At 44.3% G+C, this 19263-nt stretch overlaps 1 non-coding gene across 1 annotated transcript; it reads right to left on the reverse strand.

Annotated features, from left to right (window-relative positions):
- Window positions 1-4617: 4617 nt before the first annotated feature.
- Window positions 4618-4721, reverse strand: LOC119618350 (small nucleolar RNA U13). The gene has a single exon (XR_005234673.2). It is a non-coding gene; the product is annotated as a small nucleolar RNA U13 (small nucleolar RNA).
- Window positions 4722-19263: the final 14542 nt, after the last annotated feature.

Here is a 19263-nt window from a genome sequence, read left to right on the forward strand (position 1 = left end):
GAGAAATAAATAACAATGTATATCAAGCTCACATTAGAGTCCCTATTACACTTTAGGTCACTATTATTATTATTATTAGAGATGGGGTCTCGCTCTGTCACCCAGCTGGAGTGCAGTGGTATGATCTATAGGTGGGACTATAGGTGTGAGCCTCTGTGCCGGGCTAATTTGGTGTTTATTAGTGTTGTGATCTCCAATTTTATAGCATGGGCATTGCTATGATCTGAATGGTTACGTCCCCACAAAATTCATCTGTTAAAATCAAACCCCCAATGCAATGCTATTGGAAGGTGGGGGTCTTTGGGGAGGTGATTAGATCATAAGGACTATGCCCTTGTGATGGATATTAGTGCCCTTATAAAAGAAGTGTGGCTGGGCGTGGTGAGTCATGCCTGTAATTCCAGCACTTTGGAAGGCTGAGGTGGGTGGATCACCTGAGGTCAGGAGTTCAAGACTAGCCTGGCCAACATGGTGAAACTCCACCTCTACAAAAATACAAAAATTTGTTGGGCATGATGGTGGGTGCCTGTAATCCCAGCTACTCAGGAGGCTGAGGTGGGGAGAATCGCTTGAACCTGGGAGGTGGAGGTTGCAGTGAGCCAAGATTGTGCCATTGCGCCATTGCAGGACATCCTGGGCAACTGAGTGAGACTCCATCTCAAAAAAAAAAAAAAAAAAAAGTGTGAGGGAGCCTGCTTGCCCCTTTTGCCATTCGAGGACACATAGAAGATGCTATCTATGACAAAGTGAGCCCTCACCAGATACCAGATCTGCCAGTCCTTGATCTTGGACTTCCCAGCTTCCAGAACTGTGAGAAATCAATTTCTATTACTAACTGTGAGAAATCAATTTTGGTTGCTTATAATTTACCCAGTGTGTGGTATTTTATTATAGCAGCCAAGTTGACTGAGACAGACTTCAAGTTGCTGGGCACTGATATTATAGTTTTCTCTTTTTCCCTCTGTCTTAGTTCAGGCTGCTGTAACAAAATACCATAGACTGGATGGCTTATAAACAGTTGTAAATATATATATATCTTATTCTCACCTATTGTCCCTCAATAGATATATATCCTATTGGTACTATATCTCTGGAGAACCCAAATTAATACAATTATGAGTGACAGATTGAAAAGATTATGGATCTCTATTATGGTCCTCTGAAGATTCCAAATTATTTATTTATTATTATTATTATTTTATTTTATTTTATTTTATTTTATTTTGAGACTGAGTTTCGCTCTTATTGCCCAGGCTGGAGTGCAATGGTGTGATCTCAGCTCACTGCAACCTCCACCTCCCAAGTTCAAATGATTCTCTTGCCTCAGCTTCCCAAGTAGCTGGGATTACAGGCATGTGCCACCAAGTCTGGCTAAGTTTGTATTTTTAGTAGAGATGGGGTTTCTCCATGTTGGTCAGATTGGTCTTGAACTCCCGACCTCATGTGATCTGCCCGCCTCGGCCTCCCAAAGTGCTGGGATTACTGGCGTGAGCCAGTGTGCCCGGCCTATTGTTATTTGGAGGCAGGGACTCACTCAGTTGCCCAGACTGGAGTGCAGGGGCACGATCTCGGCTCACTGAAATCTCTGCCTCTTGGGCTCAAGTGATCCTCCCACCTCAACCTCCCAAGTAGCTGGGACTATAGGCACACACCACTATGCCCAGCTAATTCTCATATATTTTTGTAGAGATGTTTTGTCATGTTGTCTAGGCTAGTCTTGAACTCCTTGGCTCAAGTCATCTGCCTGTCTCAACCTCCCAAAGTGCTGGGATTACAGGCGTAAGCCACTGCATCTGGCTTACCCAAATTTTTAGTTTAGTAGGCAGTTAACTTGGCTGAACTCAAATTCCGAATTTTGCCTCCCCCGTGGTGAGTGAACAGCTGGAGCCTCTGTTTATTTTAGCCTTATCTGAACTGCTTGGAGTCTACCCTGTGCATGCATAGTTGGAGGTCTGCCAGAGACGTGGGTAGCCTCCTGCTAGAGCTGGGAACCAGAGTTGTCAGGTGTGCTATCCTGTGCCAATATATACACATATCTGAATGAATTGGCTCATGTAATTATAGAGGTTGAGAAGTCCCAAGATCTGCAGCTGGCAAGCTGGAGACCCAGGGGAACAAATGATGTAAATTCCAGTCCAAGTCCAAGCCCAAAGACAGAAGCCTAATGTTCCCAGCTCAAAAACAGTCAGCCAGAGAGAACAAATGTTCTATTCAGCCTTTTTGTTGTATTCAGGTCTTCAATGATTGAATAAGGCCCCAAGACATTGGGGAGGGCAATTTGCTTTACTCAGTCAACCTGTAGAAATGTTCATCTCATCCAGAAACACCCTCAGCGTTACACTCAGTATGCTTAACGAAATATCTGAGCATCCCATGGTCCAGTCAAGTTGACACATAAAATGCACAGATAAAATCCAGCCTTTTTTTTTGAGACGGAGTTTCGCTCTTGTCGCCCAGGTTGGAGCACAATGGTGCTATCTCAGGTCACTACAACCTCCGCCTCCCAGGTTCAAGCGATTCTCCTGCCTCAGCCTCCTGTGTAGCTGGGGCTGCAGGCCCGCGCCACCATGCCTGGCTAATTTTTGTATTTTTAGTAGAGACAGGGTTTCACCATTTGGCCAGGCTGGTCTCGAACTCCTGACCTCAAGTGATCCTCCCGCCTTGGCCTCCCAAAGTGCTGGGATTATAGGCGTGAGCCACTGCGCCCAGCTAAAATGCAGACTTTTATGGCAGATGAGTGGAAAGGCAAGGGAAGCTGGTTAAAATGAAGATTCTCAGGATCTACCGGTCACCTGCTGAATCTTTGCCCCAAGAAATCTGTGTTTTTACCAAGTTTCTCAGGCCAGGTGTGGTGGCTCATGCCTGTAATCCCAGCACTTTGGGAAGGTGAGGCAAGTGGATCACCTGAGGTCAGGAGTTTGAAACCAGCCTAGCCAATAGGGTGAAACCCTGTCTCTACTAAAAATACAAAAACTAGCCAGGCATGGTGCTGGGCACCTGTAATCCCAGCTACTCGGAGGCTGAGGCAGGAGAATCACTTGAACCCGGGAGATAGAGGTTGCAGTGAACCGAGATTGTGCCACTGTACTCCAGCCTAGGCAACAGAGTGAGACTCCATCGCAAAAAAAAAAAAAAAGAAGTTTCTCAAAGATTTCTGATTTACATTATAATAGAACTGCTGCTTGAGATTCTGGAAAGATTCATTAAGTTCATTATATATGGACTTAATGCTCAATCTGAAGGATGTTGGAATAACAAGAATAATCATGGGAAACAGTCAGGGTCTTTCTCCTGATGGCATATGGGCCATTTTCAAGTGGGATGGGAATAGTTAATGTGTGATCTAAGTGTTGATCTAATACAGGACAGAAACCAATATGAGCAAGTAATGCTCCAGGGCACACGCCCTTACTCACCCACACCTCAAAATAATTTTACCAACTGTTCAAAGTCCAAGTGACAAAGGGCAGTGCTGGTTGTCATTGTTCTTGGGTGAGTCATACCATACAGCTTACTAATTCCTCTTCCTCCTCAAAGCTGCCTTTTTCCCATCTTCTAGGGGTTGAGGATTGTTTTTTTTAATCACACTCCACAAATGTGAACCTCTTTTTTCTATCACACTACCAGGATCTCTCTTTCTTCTTTCTCTCTAACTGTGCGTGTGTGTGTTTGCACATGCGTATGTGTGTTTCTGAATTTTGGACAATTTTTATGAAGTTCTATAGAATGTAATTTTTTTGTGTGTGTATGCATGAGGCCAGGTTTTAAAATATATACATTTATTTAATTTTTAAAATATATGTAAAATTGTTAAAGTATCACATACCTACAAAAAGTGTACATGTCAGCCAGGTGCGGTGTCTCACGCCTTTAATCCCAGAACTTTGAGAGGCTGAAGCAGGTGGATCATTTGAGGTCAGGAGTTCAAGACCAGCCTGGCCAACATGGCAAAACCCTGTCTCTACTAAAACTACAAAAATTTGCCAGGCGTGGTGGTACGCGCCTGTAGTCCCAGCTACTCGAGAGGCTGAGGCAGCAGAATCACTTGAATCCGGGAAGCAGAGTTTGCAGTGAGCCAAGATTGTGCCACTGCACTCCAGCCTGGAGGACAGAGTGAGTCTGTCTCCAAAAAAAAAAAAAAAAAAGTACATATAAGTGTGCAGTTTCATAAATTTTTACAAAATTTATATACATAGAACCAGAATTCAAATCAAGAATCAGAATACTACCAGAATCCTGGAACACTCGCTCATGCTGTTTTCCAGTCACGAATTCCCACCCGGGGAATGTGAGCCAAAAATGAAATTGTAAGCTCCTCCCCCAAATGACTGAACAGACCCTTCCTCTCCACCAAGGGGATTTCAAACCGGGGTAGGAGGGTTGGCTATGCCTCATTATACTCTACTCCCGTTGGAATTCAGGCACAGCTGACCAGCATTAACATTAAAACAGAGCTCTTATGACTGACAAAGCAGACTCTTTGTAGCAATAAAATACCAAATTCCAACCTGATTCTAGTATAGCATCACATTCAGATAGCAGACCCTGAAAGGAATAAAAATCTTTTGCCCCAGAATATATTTCTTTGACATATTTTTATTTATTATTTTTCCTTTATGTCAGACAGGTAATGTGCCAACATCCTAACGAGGTTTGAGGGTGGCACATCTGATGCATGCGTGTGAACGCCCTATCTTTACACTCTTGAACTACAAAAGGATCGACTTTGACATATTTTTTAAATGGCTCTGCAGAGCTGTATCTTGTGGGGGAAATTTACTTTCTATAGAGAATCCCCTTCCCTTTCCAAGTGTTTTTCTGATCCTGAAGAGATTGGCCGAGAGACCAGCACCTTTTAAAGTTCTAAATAGAAAACATTTGCCATCTGTTGCCTCTAAGGGTGGTCACCTGTGAGACTTTAGCTACATAATAAGAACCTTGCAAATCTCCACAAGTCCTTATCTTAACCCAAACACTCCTTTCTATTGATTCCAGGTCTCTAGGTAGTAACTCTTTCAACCAATTGCCAATCAGAAAATCTTTGAACCTACCTATCACCTAGAAGCACACTTCCCCCGACTTGAGTTGTACTGCCTTTATAGATTGAATCAATGTATGCTTCACATGTATTGGTTGATGTCTTCTGTTTCCCTAAAATGTATAAAACTAAGCTGTAACTGAACCACCTTGGACACATTTCTCAGGACCTCTTCAGACTGTCTCTTGGGCCATGGTCACTCATATTTGGCTCGAAGTAAACCTCTTTAAATATTTTACAGAGTTTGACTTTTTTCGTCAACAGTAACAACTGTTCTAACTTCTAGAATAATAGATTAGTTTTTAGCTGGCAAAACAGCTCACACCTGTAATTCCAGCATTTGGGGAGGTTGAGGTAGAAGGATTCCTTGAGCCCAGGAGTTTGAGACAAGCCTGGGCAACACAGTGAGATCTCATCTCCACAAAAAATTTAAAAAATTAGTGGGGTGTTGTGGTGTGACTGTAGTCCCAGCCCCTTGGGAGGCTGAGGCAGGAGGATCACTTGAGCCCAGGAATGCAAGGCTGCAGTGAGCTAAGATCACACCATTGCACTCCAGCCTGGGTGATAGAGTGGGACCCTGTCTCACTCTAGAACTTTAAAAATGGGTTAGTTTTGTCTATTTTTATTTTGTATTTTTATTTTTGAGAGATGGAGTCTCGCTCTGTCACCCAGGATGGAGTACAGCAGCATGATCTCAGCTCACTGCAACCTCTGCCTCCCAGGTTCAAGCCATTCTCCTGCCTCAGCCTCCCAAGTAGCTGGGATTACAGATGCCCGCCACCATGCCTGGCTAATTTTTGTGTTTTTAGTAGAGACAGGGTTTCACCATGTTGGCCAGGCTAGTCTTGAACTCCCACCCTCAGGTGATCCACCTGCCTCGGCCTCCCAAAGTGTTGGGATTACAGGCATGAGCCACCGCGCCCAACCCAGTTTTGTCTGTTGTTAAAGTTTTGACCTTTACATTATACGAGTAGAATTGTAAACTATGTACTCTTTTTTTGTCTGGCTACTTTTCATCCTCACATTGTGAGATTCATTCAGGTTGTGGTTTATAGTTGCAGCTTATTCATTCTCATTGCTGCATAGCCTTTCATTATATGGATACACCTTCAATTTTTTTTTTTTTTTTTTTTTTTTTTTTTTAATCAGGACCCTGAACACAGGCCACCATTGTGAAAAGAGAAAGCACAGCCACATGGTTGCAAGGTCAGTCTCCCAAGGAAATGACTAACCAGTTTGCTGGGCTGTCTTGAACAGCAGGCATATAGGGGTCGTACGTCCACATTCTATCCTAAGGTACTCCTCATGATGACAGAACAATACAGAAAGATACACAAAGCACACCAGATTCACTACAGTTTAAGGTTAGCCTGAGTAATCCTTTTTTCCATTAATCAAAACTTTACAGAGGACATAAACAGTGATTTTGTTTTTGTTTTTTATTGTTGTTGTTTGTTTTTTGAGCCGGAGTTTCGCTATGTAGTCCAGGCTGGAGTGCAATGGCATGATTTTGGCTCACTGCAACCTCCGCCTCCCGGGTTCAAGCGATTCTCCTGCCTCAGCCTCCCGAGTAGCTGGGACTACAGGCACTTGCCGCCACACCCGGCTAATTTTTTGTATTTTTAGTAGAGACGGGGTTTCACCGTGTTGCCCAGGCTGGTGTCGAACTCCTGAGCTCAGGCAATCCGCCTGCCTCAGCCTCCCAAAGTGCTGGATTACAGGTGTGAGCCACCACGCCCGGTATAAACAGGGATTTTTACCATTCATTTAACCGGTTTGTAGAGAGGGAGCACACGGCATGCATTGCCTGAGGCAGGGTGGGAAAAGCGAAGAGCTCAGGGAGACCAAAGACCCACACATTGCTCAAAAGTTCAGGTGGCTGCTTGTCCGTCATGAAGGGATCTTTTCCAGCAGCCTGTCAGCTCTCAAGTTTCCCCTTTTACGGAGGAAAAAGCTCCCCATGTCCCATGATCCTGTACCCGCCTAATCCTGTCACCTACAGTCATCAGCAAAGAGTGTAAAGCAGATTATTCCAAAGAGAGTAGCAGTTAACATCCTATAGTGCCAAACCCATTCTTAGCCGAGAGGGACTTTACTGAGAGGGGCCTCTAACCCTCCTAAGTTGGGCCTTGAACCCAAGGTTGGTCAAGTGTCCTTGCCTTTTATTGAGAGGAGCCTTTAACCCTCTTTGTCTTAGGAGAGACTCTTCTAACTTCTTTAAGTTGGGCCTCTCACACCATCCCATTCTTTACCCAGGTACCCCACCAACTTACCCAAAGTCAACCAATCTATTTCCTTTGAGTGAGGGGACTTCATCCCTTCAGGGTTCGCCAGAAAGATGTTACCGGTCCCTACCACTTACCCAAAGTTAGCCTTTGTGTCAGGGGTTTCTGCACTATAGTCCCTTCTTTGGTTGCCAATAATATGTTACAATAAAAGGGTCCTGATCCATACCCCAAGAAAGGGTTCTTGGATTTTGCGCCATTAAGAATTCCTAGCAAGTCCCTAGAGTAAAGTGAAAGCAAGTTTATTAGCAAAGTAAGGGAACCAAAGAATGGCTACTCCACAGACAGAGCAGCCCCAAGGGCTGCTGGTCGCCCATTTTTATGGTTATTTCTTGATGATATGCTAAACAAGGGGTAGATTATTCATGCCTCCCCTTTTTAGACCATATCGGGTACTTTCTGATGTTGCCATGGCATTTGTAAACTGTCATTGGTGCTAATAGGAGTGTGGCAGTGGGGACGATCATCACCTTCTTGGTTTTGATGGGTTTTGGCCAGCTTCCTTACTGCAACCTGTTTTATCAGCAAAGTCTTTATGACTTGTATCTTGTGCTGGTCTCCTATCTCATCCTGTGACTTAGAACGCCTGACTGTCTGGGAATGCAGCCCAGTAGGACTCAGCCTTATTTTCCCCAGCCCCTACTCAAGATGGAGTTGCTCTGGTTCAAAGGCCTCTAACAATCATAGATCACTGGAACTCAAACTCCTGGCCTCGGGTGATCCGTCCATGGTGGCCTCCCAAAGCACTGGGATTAGGAGTGTGGGCCATCATGACCAATCCTACCCATATCTTTTTTTTTTTTCTTTTTTGAAACAGAGTTTCACTCTGTTGCCCAGGCTAGAGTGTGGTGGCACAATCTCAGCTCAATGCAGCCTCAACCTCCTGGGCTCAAGCAATTCTCCCACCTCATTCTCCTGAGTAGTTGGGACAATAGTCACCTGCTACCGTGCCCAGCTAATTTTTTTTTTTTTTTTAGATGGAGTCTCACTCTGTCGCCAGGCTGGAGGACAATGCTGCCGTCTCAGCTCACTGCAACCTCTGGCGCCCTGGTTCAAGGGATTCTCCTGCCTCAGCCTCCCGAGTGGGATTACAGGCACATACCACCACACCAAGCTAATGTTTGTATTTTTAGTAGAGATGGGGTTTCACCATGTTGGCCAGGATGGTCTTGATCTCCTGACTTTGTGATCTGCCGCCTCGGCCTCCCAGAGTGCTAGGATTACAGGCGTGAGCCACTGCACCCAGATATGCCCAGCTAATTTATTATTATTATTATTATTATTTTTTGAGACGGAGTCTTGCTCTGTCGCCCAGGCTGGAGTGTAGTGGCCGGATCTCAGCTCACTGCAAGCTCCGCCTCCCGGGTTTACGCCATTCTCCTGCCTCAGCCGAGTAGCTGGGACTACAGGCGCCACCTTGCCCGGCTAGTTTTTTGTATTTTTTTTTTTTTTTTTTTAGTAGAGACGGGGTTTCACCGTGTTAGCCAGGATGGTCTCGATCTCCTGACCTCGTGATCCGCCCGTCTCAGCCTCCCAAAGTGCTGGGATTACAGGCTTGAGCCACCGCGCCCGGCCTAATTTATTATTTTTTGTAGATACGGGATCTCCCTGTGTTGCCCAGGTTGGTCTCAAACTCCTGGGCTCAAGCAGCCGTCCTGCCTCAGCCTCCCAAAGTGCTGGGATTACAGACATGAGCAACCACACCTGGCCCCATTACACTTTTGTTTGTTGTTTTTGAGATAGGATCTTACTTCATCACTCAGGTTAGTGTGCAGTGATGCGAGCATGGCTCAATGTAGCCTCAACCTCCCTGGCTTAAGTGATTCTCCTGCCTTAGCCTCCTGAGTAGCTGGGACTACAGGCACATACTACCATGCCCAGCTAACTTACGCATTTTTTGTACACGCACTAATAAATACTACAGGCACACACTACCATGCCCAGCTAACTTACACATTTTTCGGCCTCTCAGAGTGCTGGGATTACAGGCATGAGCCACTGCACCCAGCCCAAGTAATTACTTTTTAATGATACGTAGTTATGAATGTGTATATGTGCTCACAATATATTAAGTGCAAGTTACAGAACTACATTGTATGCTCTATTTCTGATATATATATATATAAATTAATTTATTTTTTTCAGACAGAGTCTTGCTCTGTCACCCAGGCTGGAGTGCAATGGTGCAGTCTCAGCTCACTGCAACCTACACCTCCCGGACTCAAGCAATCCTCCCACCTCAGCCTCCCAACACTGGTCTCTAACTCCTGAGCTCAAGCGATCCGCCTGCCTCGGCCTCCAAAAGTGTTAGGATTACAGGCATAAGCCACTGCACCCAGCCCCCATCCTATTTTTAATGGACATTTGAGTGTCCAGTGTTTGGTTCTTGCCAACAGTGTGAAGCATAGTTTTTATACTGAGTCCTGGTTTTAAGAGGGAGTGTTAAGTATTCAAGTTAAAAAAAACCAAAAAACAAAGACTGCTTGTGGCAAATAATAGAAACAAATGAACATTCCACAGATACCTTTGTTCACCCTAAAAATGGCTCCCAGGGTTGGAAGCCCATATGGGAAAGAGGAAAAAAGAAAGAGAGCCCAGAGCCGAGAGTGATTTACAGTTCAGCCTGCCGCCCCTGTTCGCTTCTCCAAGGCAACCCCTTGCCCCTCCTCCTAATTTGGCCTAAATCAGTAGCTTTTTAAAACACCTGCTGGGTATCCAAACTGACCGGTTTAAGGGCTCTTTGATAGATTCATTGTTATGTGGTCAGCAAACCAAGGTGGGGGTGGGTCATCTCGTTAGAACGAACAGTTAAAGCCCTGTGAAATGTTCTATCCAGAGTTCTGACCCGCCCTACTTGTGTCAGAAAAGGTACAGCGCCATAGAATCAGAGAAGATTTGAGCTGAAAGGGGTCTAAGGGAGAATGTAGGCCAACTCCTCATTTTACAGATGAGGAAACTGAGTCCCAGACAGCTAAAGTGCTCAAGATCACATGCAGAGTCATGGGTTGGGCTGGATGCTGATTTAGAACCACATCTTCAACTTCAGGGGTTTTGTTTTGCTTGTTTTGTTTTTCTTTTACTAGGCTACATTGTAACATGACCTTACCTCTCCATTGCATTTGCAATATGATGCTGGTTGCCTTATTTTCTAACTTCCTCCATTTAGAGTAGTTTTTCTCTGGCTGAAACGTTACTACCCTCTTCTATGACTTCCTCATTTTTGTTTTTGTTTTGCTTTCTATTTTGTCCATCCGTGTGCCATCAATGATATTTATATGGCCTGGATAACAGAGGTGGGAACTCATGTGCTGATATCCCTTAGAAACTAGGAGTTTTCAACAGTCAAGCAATTACAAAGTAATTTCTTTCTTTCTTTCTTTTTTTTTAGATGAATTTTGCTCTTGCTGCACAGACTGGAGTACAATGGTATGATATTGGCTCACTGCAACCTCCACCTCCCGGGTTCAAGCAATTCTCCTGCCTCAGTTTCCCAAGTAGCCGGGATTACAGGAATGTGCCACCAGGCCTAATTTTGTATTTTAGTAGAGTCAGGGTTTCACTATGTTGGTCAGGCTGGTCTCAGACTCCTGAGCTCAAGTGATCCTCCTGCCTCAGCCTCCCAAAGTGCTGGGATTACAGGCATGAGCCACTGCGCCCAGCTGGAGTAATTACTTTTTAGTGATACTTAGTTATGAATGTGTATATGTGCTCATAATATATTGAGTGCAAATTACAGAACTACATTGTATGCTCTATTTCTGATATATATATGTATTTTTTTAAAATTAATTATTTTTTTCAGACAGTCTTGCTCTGTCGCGCAGGCTGGAGTGCAATGGTGCAGTCTCGGCTCACTGCAACCTCCACCTCCCGGACTCAAGCAATCCTCCACCTCAGCCTCCGGAGTAGCTGGGATTACAGGGGCCCGCCACCATGATTAATTTTTGTATTTTTAGTAGAGATGGAGTTTCGCCACGTTGGCCAGGCTGGTCTCAAGCTCCTGACCTCAAGTGATTCACCTGCCTCAGCCTCCCAAAGTGCTGGGACTACAAGCATGAGCCACCCCGCCCAGCCGAAAGTAAGTTTTAACTGAACTTGGAAGGATCTGATCTTTATCTGAAAGGACTGTTAACCATGGCACCAAGGACAACCCTACTGATTGTTTTTGCAATTCGAGTTCTAATACATTTAAAATATAATTTTTCTGTATACTGTGTAATATTCACTTTTGTTCTCCCCAGTGCCTGACGCAATTTGGGCCCAATACACTTTTGGTAAATGAGTAATATGAATAAATGGAACGGAGATCTCACAGTGTGAGAATATCAGCTAACTACAGTAATGGGAAGGGGTCTGGTTTACAAGGTTGATAAAGAGAGATGCATTTTTATTTGTCAGCATCCAGAGGTCCACATGGACAGGGTTTACCTTCTACCTGCTGCTAGGAATACTAGCCTAGTCTCTATGATTTTAAAAATAACCCAAGAAGCGGCCGGGAGTCGTGGCTCATGCCTGTAATCCCAGCACTTTGGGAGGCCAAGGCGGATGGATCACGAGGTCAGGAGATTGAGATGATCCTGGCTAAGACAGTGAAACCCTGTCTCTACTAAAAATGCCAAAAATTAGCCAGGCCTGGTGGCGTGCACCTGTAATCCCAGCTACTTGGGAGGTTGAGGCAGGAGAATCGCTTGAACCCAGGAGGCAGAGGTTGCAGTGAGCTAAGATCATGCCACTGCACTCCAGCCTGGGCGACAGAGCGAGACTCTATCTCAATAAATAAATAAATAAATAAATAAATAAATAAATAAATAACCCAAGAGGCTATGTTTTAGGTAAATAAAGACATTAGAATTTTCGTATTTTTTCAGACCTGTGCTCTGTCCTACACAGCATTCAAATCCAGCAGGATTTATATGCCTGATTCTAAAAGTCTATCTCAAAGCTTAGGAATCAACCCCCATCCTACTTAACCCATTATGGCTTTATCATCCCTGAACTTATCTAACAACCTACTCTTTTTTTTTGCGACGGCGTTTCGCTCTCATCCCCCACGCTGGAGTGCAATGGCACACTCTCGGCTCATTAAAACCTCTACCTCCCAGGTTCAAGCAATTCTCCTGCCTCAGCCTCCCAGGTAGCTGGGATTACAGGCACACACCACCACGCCCAGCTAATTTTTGTATTTTTAGTGGAGACGGGGTTTCACTATGTTAGCCAGGCTGGTCTCGAACTCCTGACCTCACATGATCCACCCACCTCGGCCTCCCAAAGTGCTAGGATTACAGGCGTGAGCCACCACACTCAGCCCTAATATCCTACTCTTATATTTATATTTGTTCTAGAAACAATTTTGGGTGATGTTTTATATTTACTAAAGATAGACAAAAATCACCCATAACCCAGCTACCCCATCTCAGGAGGTGTAGAGCCCTCACTGACCTTTGAATTTGTCGTGAAAACCTGGAAAGATGACGATCAAAATGTCAATGGTGCCTAAAAGGCATACGATGGAAGATTTTTTTTTTTTTAACTTAGAAAGGCTCAACTTAAAGCTTACATTGGAAAAAGTAAATTATTCTCAATTCAGAGCACAAACCAGTCAAACCTGCCAGTCATCAACAGATGGCATCTTTCACACATTGTACATGCCACAGTCTAAAACAAAATTTGCAAATTGACTATAAGAGTAAACATTTGAGCCCACACACTGCTTTTTATTTTTTCACTCAATGTATATGAATGAGTTTCGAGTATATTCTGGTTACTAGTTTAGGTCCAGTGGATACAGCAATGAACACAACCACCATCAAAGCATTTATGTAAATTGATGTTTTGGGCAAACATAGACCATAAAAAAGATAAGTGAAATTTTGGTGCATTAAATTGTAATAAGAGCTAAGAAGAGAAAACAATGCAGGTAAGTGGTAGGTTAAATTTTAGACTGTGGCCAGGAAAAGTGTCACTGAGGTGTCTTTGTGGCCCGAAAAGGTGGTCACACCTGTAATCCCAACACGTTGGGAGGTTGAGGCGGGAGGATCTCCTGTCCAAGGTTTTGAAACCAGCCTGAGCAACATGGGCAGAAACCACCTATACAAAAAATAAAAACATTAGCCAGGCATGGTGTCCTGTGCCTATATTTGGGAGGCTGAGGTGGGAAGATCTGCTTGAGCCTAGGAGTCCAAGACTGCAGTGAGCTGTGATCCTGCTACTGCCCTCCAACCTGGGTGACAAAGTGAGACTCTATCTCAAAAAAAAAAAAAAGAAAAGAAAGAAAGAAATCTTTTGAACAGAGGTAGGAAGGGAGTGAGGGAGCCAGCAATGCAGACTGTAATGAGAAGGGCATCTGGGGCCCAGGGAAGTGGGCGTGAGGAGGCCAGAGTATGCAGATGACTGAAAAGGTCAGTGTGGCTGGAGCTGGGAGAAGGAGGGATTAGAGGAGATGAGTACAGAGAAGGGGGGTGGTGAAGTTTAAATGTGGCCTGGTGGATCATCGTAAGGCTTTGGCTTTCACTCTGAATGAGAGTGAAAGTCATTTGAGAGTTGGTTGCAGATATTATGACATTTTATCCCTAAAAACTTCAGCATGCATCTCCTAAAATAAGGACACTCTATGTAGATACTCACTAATAGAAGGTTGCTTTTTAAAAGTTATTATCATTGGCCAAGCGCTGTGGTTCATACCTGTAATCCCAGCAGTTTGGGAGACCGAGGCAGGTGGATCACTTGAGGTAAGGAGTTCGAGACCAGCCTGGCCAACATGGCGAAACCCCATCTCTACTAAAAATACAAAAATTAGCTGGACATGGTGGCACGGGCCTGTAATCCAAGCTACTTGGGAGGCTGAGGCAGAATTGCTTGAACCCAGGAGGTGGTGGTTGCAGTGAGCTGAGATTGTGCCACTGCACTCCAGCCTGGGCAACAGGGCAAGACTCCATCTCAAAAAAAAAAAAAAAAATTATTATTTATTTAGAGATAGAGTCTCGCTCTATGATCTAGGCTGAAGTACAGTGGGGCAATCATCACTCACTGCAGCCTCGGCCTCTAGGCTAGTAATCCTCCCACCTCAGCCTCCCAAGTAGCTGGGACCAGACACCTGCCAACACACACACCTGGCTAATTTTTTTTTTTTAAACTTTTTGTAGAGATGGTGTCTCACTGTGTTGTCTGGGCTGGTCTCGAACTCCTGCCCTAAGTGACCCTCCTGCCTCGGCTCCCATACAGGTGTTGGTCCCGACGCCAGACCTGAACATTACTTAATATTCCCGAATCATCTAATATCCATCTTACGTTCAAATTTCCCAAATTGTTATGTAAATAATTTTGGAAATCATATCTGTTGATTAAAGAACGTAAATAAATGCACATGCCTGACACTGCCTTCATACAGTGTTTCCAAGCGCAGATTTCTTTTTTAACTTCACCCTGGAACGCAACTCAAAGGGAGGCGGTGCAGTTTGTTTAGTGGACAGTAGGGGGCGCCACAAGTCCATTATGCTATTTGCCAGCATTGGTGATTTCCCTAGAGGAGGAGTGGGTGCCCAGGGTTCTGGGTAATTTTCAGTGTGTCACACAAGACCTGTGATTTCAGGGTGCACTCAGAACCCCACAATGTCACCATTTCTGTAAGGGAGGTCATAAAGACTTCAAAGCAGAATTGAATTTTATTCCATTAAAAGCCAACTCAAGCCACACAGTACTTTTTTGGGATGATTTTCAAAACTGTGCTGTGAAATCAAATTAACAAAAAGCTATATAATTCATTGAACTAACCACTTAAAGGAAATGACCCTAATCATTTCTCAAAAGCAAACTGAGAAATGATTGAGAAATTTTTTTTCTTTAAAATGTTACTTTTTTTTTTCTTTTCTTTTCTTTCTTTTTTTTTTTTGAGACGGAATCTCGCTCTGTCGCCCAGGCTGGAGTGCAGTGGCGCGATCTCGGCTCACTGCAAGCTTCGCCTCCCGGGTTCACGCCATTCTCCTGCCTCAGCCTCCCGAGTAGCTGGGACTACAGGCGCCCGCCACCTCGCCCCGCTAATTTTTTGTACTTTCAGTAGACACGAGGTTTCACCGTGTTAGCAAGGATGGTCTCCATCTCCTGACCTCTTGATGCACTCACTTCGGCCTCCCAAAGGGCTAGGATTACAGGCATGAGCACCGCACCCGGCCTTGGCGTTCCTTTTTTTTTTTTTTTTGAGATGGAGTTTCGCTGTTGTTGCCCAGGCTCGCTTGCAATGGCGCGATCTCGGCTCACTGCAACATCCGCCTCCCGGGTTCAAGTGATTCTCCCGCCTCAGCCTCCGGAGTAGCTGGGATTACAGGCACGCACCTAATTTTGTGTTTTTAGTAGAGATGGGGTTTCTCCATGTTGGTAGGGCTGGTCTCGCACTTCCGACCTCAAGTGATCCGCCCGCCTCAGCCTCCCAAAGTGCTGGGATTACAGGCGTGAGCCACCGTGCCCAGCGGCATTACCTTTCTCAATGCAAGAAGAAACATGCTTTTGCCACCACATTCTTCCAGATTGTTTTTGTTGTTGTTTCAGTTCCTTACTTGCTTTATATATTGCCTGGAATCCAGTATATTTCTTCTTGAAAGTATTCCTGCAGCCCACAGACATTCGTTTGTGTTTTTTATTCCTTTTTTTTTTTTTTGAGATGGAGTCTCAGTCCGTTACCCAGGCTGGAGTGCAGTCGCAAGATCTTGGCTGACTGCAACCTCCACCTCCTGGGTTCAAGCAATTCTTGTGCTTCAGCTGTAGCTGAACTTGTACTTCAGAGTAGCTGGGACTATAGGTGCATGCCACCACACCCAGCTAATTTTTGTATTTAATACAAAATGTTTTTACCATGTTGGCCAGGCTGGTCTTGAACCCCTGAACTCAAATGATCTACTGGCTTCAGCCTTTCAAAGTGCTGGGATTACAGAAGTGAGCCACCGTGCCCAGCCTGTTTGTGTGTGTGTGTGTGTGTGTGTGTTTTGAGATGGAGTCTCACTCTGTTGCCCAGGCTGGAATGCAGTGGCATGATCTCTGCTCATTGCAACCTCCGCCTCCCAGGTTCAAGAGCTCCTCCTGCCTCAGCCTCTCGAGTAGCTGGGACTACAAGCACGCACCATCATGCCCAGCTAATTTTTGTGTTTTTAGAAGAGACAGGGTTTCATTATGTTGGCCAGGTTGGTCTCAAACTCTTGACCTCATGATCTGCCCACCTGACTCCCAAAGTGCTGGGATTACAGGTGTGAGCCACCAAGCCCGGCCTGTTTGTTTATTTGAGATGGGGTCTCTGTTGCCCAGGCTGGACTTGGTTCACTGCAGCCCCAACCTCCCAAGTTCAGGTGATCCTGCCACCTCAGCCTCCCTAGTAGCTGGCACTACAGGTGTGTGCCACCAACCTGGCGCATTTTTTGTATTTTTGGTAGAGATGGGGTTTCACTATGTTGTCCAGTCCTGTCTCGAACTCCTGGGCTCGAGCGATCTGCCTGCTTCAGTCTCCCAAAGTGCTGAGATTACAGGCGTGAGCCACCAAGCCCAGCCTGATATCTGACATTTGTTATAATTTGCATAGGTCTTAACCTGGCTTGTTCCTTCATTGCCTGCATTTCATATATTTTTCTTTCTCAATTTTCTCCCCCCACCTCCATTCCCCTGCTTTTTTTTTCGTAATTGAAGTGCATCCTCAAGGAACTTCATTAAGAAAGAGTATGTAGTAAGTAAACATGCTAAGTCCTGGTAGTTTGAAAATGTCATTATCTGCCTTTACTTTTGATACCTGGTTTAAATGATAAGGAATTCTAGGTCCTAAAAAATTATACATGACATTTTGAAAATCTCAGTGTTTAGCATCCTATTTTCAGTCCCTTTCTCTGTTTTCCTCTCCCCTGATATAGACTCCAGTCCACACCCTGTCTAGGCAGAGAAGTCTCACTCCTCCAGAGTCCCCTCCCACACATAACCCCTTACTCCACTCCCTCTGTCTACAGTTCATGTTCTCTTTTCATCTCCCAGAAATGTGTTGAAATCTCTCGACGACTGATGGCCAAATCATGCCTCCTCATCTTTTTGACTATGGATTTATACTCTTTTAAATTCTTTATTGCTTCATTAGTATCTTGAGAAAGAAGAATGACAAACCTACATGCTAAGTTTACCTTCTTGAATTGGAATCTGTTTTATATAAATGTGGGTTGTTGAGGGTTTTTTTTTTTTTTGGCCTTTTTGTTTTCATAAATACAAGTACTGTGTTTAACTCTTTCGCTAAATACACAGAAACTATTGTTACCATGTTTATATAGCAGTTTTGCAAACTTAACTAGGTCCCTCGAATATTTGGGAATTACAGTACTAACATACTAACTGATGGTTAAAGGTGAAAAAGAGGAATATAAAGGGTCTATACTTACTGTAAGTTAGAGGCTACAGCCCAAATTATTTTTCAGAGCAAGCATTTATTAATCCACAGCTTCCTGGAGCTGTACTCTGTATAGAAAAATTATTATTCCTATTCCTAACAAGTTTTCAAGAGAAGGACAGATACAAGCATTTATACCACCAAGTAGAGAGCAACCTCAGTGAGAAATAAAGAATGTCAATTAGCAAAGTCATTATGATTCACAGCCCCTTTTTTGTTTTTTTTTAAATATCATTTCAACTTTTATTTTAGATTTAGGGAGTATGTGTGCAGGTTTGTTCCATATATTGCATAATGCTGAGGTCTGGAGTACAACTGATCCCCTCATGAAGTTAGTGAGCATAGTACCCAATGGTGTTTTGTTTTGTTTTGTTTTTTTGAGACAGTCTCACTCTGTCACCTAGGCTGGAGTTCAATGGCATGATCTCGGCTCACTGCAACCTCCGCCTCCCGGGCTTAAGCGATTCTCATGCCTCAGCCTCCTGAGTATCTGGGCCTACAGTCACGTGCCACCGTGCCCGGCTAATTTTTGTATTTTCAGTAGAGATGGGGTTTCCCCATGTTGGCCAGGCTGGTCTCGAACTCCTGACCTCAGGTGATCCGCCTGCCTAGGCCTCCCAAAGTGTTGGGATTGCAGGCGTGAACCACCGTGCCCAGCTTCAGTAGTTCATTTTTTCACCCTTTCTCTCTACCTCTCCCTACCTCCCACCCAGTAGTTCCCAGCGTCTATTGTTCCTGTCTTTATGTCCATGTGTACCCAATGTTTAGCTCCCACTTATAAGTGAGAGCATGTGTTATTTGGTTTTCTGTTCCTGCATTAATTCGCTTAGGATAATAGCCTTCAGCTTCCTCCATGTTGCTGCAAAGGACATGATCTCTTATGGCTGTATCTCTTATATACATATATAGCATATGTGTATATAAAGAAGAATAAGATCATATATGTACCACATATACACAATACTATATGTGTATTTGTACTACATTTTCTTTATCCAGTCCACGGTTGATGGGCACCTAGGTTGAGTCTATGTTTTTGCTATTGTGAATCATGCTATGATGAACATACGAGTGCATGTGTCTTTATGGAAGAACAATTTATTTTCTTCTGGATATATCCCAGGTAATGGGATTGCTGGGTTGAATGGTAGTTCTAAGTTCTTTGAGGAATCTCCAAACTTTTTTCCACAGTGACAACTAATTTACATCCCCACTAATAGTGTATAAGCCTTCTCTTTTCTCCATAGCCATGCCAGCATCTGTTAGTTTAGGACTTTTTTTTTTTTTTTAAGACAGAGTCTCACTTTTGTTGCCTAGGCTAGAGTGCAATGGCGCGATCTCAGCTCACCACAACCCCCACCTCCCAGGTTCAAGGGATTCTCCTGCCTCAGCCTCCCGAGTAGCTGGGATCACAGGCATGTGCCACTACACCTGGCTAATTTTGTATTTTTAGTAAAGATGGGTTTTTTCCATGTTCTTCAGGCTGGTCTTGAACTCCTGACTTCAGGTGACCACCCGCCTCTGCTTCCCAAAGT

The sequence above is a fragment of the Chlorocebus sabaeus genome, chromosome 4, assembly GCF_047675955.1.
Source record: "Chlorocebus sabaeus isolate Y175 chromosome 4, mChlSab1.0.hap1, whole genome shotgun sequence".
NCBI lineage: Eukaryota > Metazoa > Chordata > Mammalia > Primates > Cercopithecidae > Chlorocebus > Chlorocebus sabaeus.